This window comes from Rhincodon typus, chromosome 9, assembly GCF_021869965.1.
Source record: "Rhincodon typus isolate 14 chromosome 9, sRhiTyp1.1, whole genome shotgun sequence".
NCBI classification, from domain to species: domain Eukaryota; kingdom Metazoa; phylum Chordata; class Chondrichthyes; order Orectolobiformes; family Rhincodontidae; genus Rhincodon; species Rhincodon typus.
The window spans coordinates 91,875,018-91,881,417 of record NC_063340.1 but is presented as its reverse complement, the minus strand read 5'-3'; positions in this window follow the sequence as shown (position 1 = coordinate 91,881,417).

Below are 6,400 nucleotides of genomic sequence, written 5' to 3'. Positions count from 1 at the left end.
TGATGCTGCTTGGCCTGCTGTGTTCATCCAGCCCTGCACCTTGTTGTAACAGATTTTTATCACCTTGTTGGACCTTACTGTAAGTAAACTGGCTGTTCCTTTACTTATAGGCTCTGCCTTTCATAAGTACTTCACTGGGGCAAAGCAATTTGGGATAGTTTGAGGTAGAAAAGGAATAATGAAATGAGGTTTTTCTTTCATGATGACTCAGACTTAATTCCTCTGGGCCTTGATCATACACCCTCTGCCTTGCTTTGCATTGTCTCTTTAACTCCTCTGTCTCTCAAACTTTGGTACACTCTTACCCAGGTTGACCAGTAGTTTCGAGATTGTCAGCTATGTTTACATCCAACGACCACACATCAAACTGCCACTTCCGTAGTCCCAGTACTCCACACAGGACAAAGCCAGAATGGATCCCTATCCGCATATCAATATCTGCTTGAAAGCTTGACCGGATCTTCCTAAATGGCAGAGAAATACAATCAGCAGAAATGGTATTCAACATGTTTCATTTAGTGGAGAAACTGAGACACTGCAGTGGCACCACAGTGAAAGGCTCATGAAGCTGAGACCATATAGACCGTTGCTTTGTATTTTATTGTACTTTTGATTGTGAACTTAATTGGGAAACAGATTGTTTGACAACAAAGGACTGGCAAAGAAATTTCTGCACTGAAAACAACAGATGCTGGAGATCACAGGGGGTCAGGCAGCATCCAAGAGAGAACAAGCTAACGTTTCGAGCCGTGATGACTCTTCATCAGAGCTGAAGTGAAGTGTGGAGGGGGAACATTCAAGCTATAGTTGGGGGAGATATGAGGGTGGTGGGTGTAGGGTGCTGGTGGAGAAAGGACGTTGACAGTTCAGATTAAATTTTTGTATTTTTAGTAAGCTAGATTGTGAAAATTACTGAAAGTCATTGTAAGCTGTGTTTACACTACTGCTTTGCAAGCAGTGGGAGAAGATGGTTCCTGGGAAGATGAACAACTTATGGGTGTAAATGAAAATGGTACAGGTAGAAGACTTTGGACCTCTAGAAGTGGAGGTGGTCTCACTCTCTCTCTCTCTTTCCTTCTCTCCAGTAAAATACCTGAAACTAAAGCAAGCCAGTTGGTATCACTTAACAGTTGATATAAGCTGCTGTTTTCAACCAATAAGTCAGAGAATTTACAATTTGTGAGTCAGTCACTCTGTGTGTCCTGTGAAGAAGTGAGAGAACCGGAAGGAAAAGATCAGAGAACTGAAGGAGTTGGACCAGCACACTCTATGTGCCACCGAGTCCAGGGCTCACCCAGCCATTCCCACAAACATGAGCGATTTGCTGGCAGTAATTTTTGTCCTTGTTGGCACTCTGGGCACTGCCCCACCAATGCGGCTATGTCTGCATCTAATCCTGGCCACCAGACATAACCTCTCATCAACATCTTCATTTTGTAATCCCTGGATGACCCTGGTGGACTACAGCCAAAACCTGGCAGCGACCTTTGCTCAGGACAATCACTCTTGCTCCCCATAATAATATGCTGTCCTCTACGGTGATCCAGTCTCGCCAAGCTCAGAAAAGTCTCAGTTCTGGTTGTGATGGCCCTTTTGTTTCCCCCATCACCACCAACTGTTTTAGTTTTGCCAGTATGGGATCTCAAAGGTTTGGCAAAGATCTGTAGCTCGGGTTGTGGATGAGGTTGTTGACTTGCTCACCGAGCTGGCTTGTTTTCACTCAGACATTTCATCACCATGCTAGGTGACATCATCAGTGAGGCCTCTGATGAAGTGATGTTATTCTACTCCGCTCGGAATTTATATTGTCCGGTCCGTTATGGTGAGTAGTGCCATTTCCTGTTATGGTCTCTAAGGGTTTGTATATGGGGTCCAATTCTATGTGTTTGTTGATTGCATTACGGGTGGGGAACCATGCCTCTAGGAATTCCCATGTGTGTCTATGTTTGGCTTGGGCTACTATGGTTACCTTGTCCCAGTTAAACTGATGGCCTTCATTGTCTGAGTGTACCGATATTAAGGACAGTTAGTCGTGCCATTTTGCTGCTAGCTGAAGTTCATGTATTCTGATAGCTAGTTTCCTTCCTGTCTGTCCAATGTAATGTTTGTGGCAGTCATTGCATGGTATTTTGTAGACCACGTTGGTTCTGTGTGTTGTGGGAATGGGGTCTTTAATCCTTGTAAGTGTTTGATGTAGAGTGGCTGTGGGCTTGTGGGTCACCATGATTCCTAGTGGTTTTAGGAGTCTTGTTGACAGTTCTGATATGTTCTTGATGTAAGGCAGTGTGGCCAGTGTGTTAGGGCGTGCTGTGTCCTCCTGTTGTTGTCTGTTTTGTAGGCATCTATAGATGACGTTGCGGGGATATCGGTTTATAGCGAGGATTTTGTATAGGTGTATGTGTCATTTATGTACCATTATTAAATGCAACAAAGTAGAAGAGACCCACCACCTCATCAACAGTGTATTCGCAGGAATTAACTTCATAGGGGAAGAAGAAAACAACAATCAGCTTCCTTTTCAGGGCATCAGAGTTGAACATATGACTAACGAGAAGTTCCAAACCTCAGGATATAGAAAAGCAACCTACACTGACCAAATTCTCAACTTCCACAGCATCCATCCCAATGCCCACGAACAAAGCTGCATTAGGACACTATTTAAACGGGCCAGGACACACTGCAACACCCCAGAACTACGCAGGAAAGAGGAAGAGTACCTATACAAAATCCTCGCTATAAACAGATATCCCCGCAACTTCATCCGCAAATGCCCACTTAACAGACAACAACAGGAGGACACAGTATGCCCTAACACACTAACCACACTGCCATACATCAAGAATATATCGGAACTGACAACAAGATTCTTAAGACCACTAGGAATCATGGCGGCCCACAAGCCCACAGCCAATCTGCGACAAATACTTACAAGGATTAAAGACTACATTCCCACAACATGTAGAAACAATGTGGTTTACAAAATACCGTGCATCAACTGCCACAAACGTTACATCAGAGAGATAGGAAGGAAACTAGCCATCAGAATAATGAACATTAGCTAGCTGCAAAACGACATGACGAACTCTCCTTAATATCGGTACACTCAGACAATGAAGGCCATCAGTTTGACTGGGACAAGGTAACCATAGTAGCCCAAGCCAAACATAGACACGCACGGGAATTCCACGAGGCATGGTTCTCCAACCATAATGCAATCCACAAACATACAGAATTGGACCCCGTATACAAACCCATACAGATCAAAACCGGAAATGACACTACTTTCAATAACGGACTGGACAGTATAAATTCCGAGTGGAGTAGAATAACATCGCTTCATCGGAGGCTCCACTGATGATGTCACCTAGCATGGTGACAAAATGTCTGAACAAGAACAAGCCAGCTTGGCGAGAAAGTCAACAATCTCAGTATGGGATCTTTCTATGTCCATAGTCTGAAATTTTCAGCAATGACTGGAAGGGAGTCCAGAAAGTTTAAAACCAGAATGGACTCTTCCAGTGACAGCATCACTGGTGGTGTATCTGCCAGTGGGAGGCGTCTCATTTGCCACTTGATCTCCTAGAAGGTGTTTCAATTGTCCGCACTCAGAATAAAAGTCCACAGCTGAATTTGACCAGAAGCTATGGGCGGCACAACCTTGTCCTTTTAATCAGCCCTAGCAGGGTTTTGTGGACTGTTAACTACTCCAAATTAATCTCCATAAAAGTATTGGTGGAACTTTCTCACACCAAAGATAGCCACCAGACCTTCCTTCTCTACCTGGGTATATCTTCATTCAGCATCAGCCAAAGTCCGGGAAGCATGCATTATCAAGTGTTCCTCTCCGTTAGGCTACTGGTAACATTACCCCGGAGAGGCATCACATGTCAGCACCACATCTCACTTGGGATCAGAGTGTGTCAATACCTTAGACGATGGTAGCTGCTTCTTCACTTCTCTAAACATTACATCTTGGCTATGAGACCATTTCCATGGCTGACCCCTTTTCAAAAGCAGACATAAGGGTTCCAGGATGGAGGCCTGGTTATGTCTGAATTTTGCATCATAATTCACCAACACAAGGAAAGACCTAAGTTCTGCTACAGACATGGGAGCGGGGGCACCTCTGATCACTGTAACTTTATCATCCAACAAGTGTAATCCAGTCTTGTCGAACTGTAGCCCACGTATGTCACTTGAGGTGCCTGGAACACACATTTTCCCTTTTATGGCAGATATCTGCCTTGGAGAAATGTTTAAGCACTATGTCCAAGTTCTCTAAGTGCTCTTTGTGGTCTTCTCTGTTATTAGCACGTCATCCAGATAAATGGCAACCTCGGGTAGACCTTGTAAAATGTTTTCCATCATCCACTGGAAAATGGCACAGACTGACAATATTCCAAAAGACAGTCTGGTATATTGGTACAAACCCTTACGGGTATTAATTGTAACATACTTCTGGGAATCTTCATCTAATTGCAATTGCAGATACACGTGGTTCATGTCCAGCCTTGTGAAGGTCAGAGCCCCCATCCCCAAGTTCTGCATATAAGCCCTCTACATGAGGGATTGGGTATTTATCCAGCTGCAAGAAGCGGTTTACTGTTTGTATGAAATCCTTACAAAGGCACACCAACCCATCAGGCTTCACTATCGGTACAACCGTTGTTGCCCATTCCACAAACTGGACTGGTTTGATGATTCCTTCATTTTCCAGCCTCCTGATTCTGCCTCTACTTTTGGCCATTTGGGAAATGGGACTGGGCAGGACTTGCAGAAATAATGGAATTGCTTCATGGTCAACATGCAAGGTGGCCTTGGTGCCTTTGATAATCCCTAGCCTTTCCTGAAAAACCTCAGAGTATTTAATGAGACCACACTTAAGCAGCCATTTTCTAATCAGAAAATATTGAGCTAATCCAGGTGAATCTTTCTCAACCAATTCCGCCCCATCAAGCTAGGGCCTGAGCCTTATAATACAATCAGTGGTAACTGAACCAGCTGCTTCTCGTAAGTGACTGGAACTGAAGTTGTACCCTTAACCTGTAAAGGCTGCCTGGTATAGGTTCTCAGTCGAGCTGAGGTTTTACACAAATGTAAGGGTTGGAGTCCAGAGCGAATTTTGTAAAGACTGGTTCTGTAATCACTGATACAGCCACAACCAATATCGACCTCCATTAGAACCGGGTGACCATTTAATCAGACGTTTATTTTTATTGGTTCTGATTTGGATGTTGCTGAGCAATTTATCTGTTCTAAACCAGATGTAGGTGGACTTCCCAGGGCGTGCACTCTCCTGGACACCGGCCTATGAGTTCTCTTATTCAACTCAGGCCTAATGGGATTCTTTTGCTGCCTCGAGTCTGCACACCAGCAGCTACTACAATGGCTTGCTGGTGCGGATCCTGAAGAAAGTTTTAACCATTTGACTGAGACTTGGCTTTGTTTTAGGGTTTTGCTGTGAGCTGGCCTCGAGTCCCTCTGTTCAGGATATATCCTGAGTGAGGCTATGCAATTGCCTTCACTCAAGTGGTGTTCCCCAAGCTCAGTTGGTCTGGCAAGGGTGGCCACTTCCATCGGAATACCCTGCAACTCATGCTGTACTTACTGCATTTTCCAATGACAATGCTGGTTGGAGTATCTGTTTGAGGTCCAGTTTGGCTTAAGCTAGTTGGCGCTTTTGCATGGTCACAACGTTAATCTCATTCTCATAGCCACTGAAATAAGTCTATGAATGTCAGTATCCTGTCACCAGGTACCCTTTTATTTACACAAGCATAGTACATGACACTCAGAAACAGATCCTACAGTGAACAGAACCCCTCACATATTGTTGTTTTTTTTATTGTTTTTTGTTTTTTTAACCATTGTGTAAAGACTTTATTCTATATTTACCACCACCAGGAAAACACACTTGTGGTTAGTAAACCATTAACAAGCAAAGCCTGATAGGGCAATGCTTACAGCAAAAAGTGAGGGGGTGGTTGGGGAAAGAAGGAGGGGAATAAGTCAAATGGAGTTGGAGGGGGGTATAAAACACTCCGTCCCCCATGGTGCCCGCCTCTTCCTAAGGGCATCGAGAGCATTGGTGGACATGGCGTGCTCCCTCTCCAATGACCCGAGCTCAAACATAGCCGTGGAAGAGGGGCAGGCACTCAGCAGAGACGACCCCATCCACAGCCCACTGCCTGTTTATAGCCAGCTGGCCAGGATCAGAAGCAGACCCAGGAGAAGATCCTCTGACTTCCCAACACCCCTCCAAACTGGGCGCCCAAGATCAGGAGCGTGGGCCTGAAGTGCAACCAAAATGATAATAACCATTTTTTTCAGCAACTAAAAAGGGAATGCAAACACCCACAAGACAAAATAAACAGCTGGGCAGGGAGTCCGTGAGCCACCG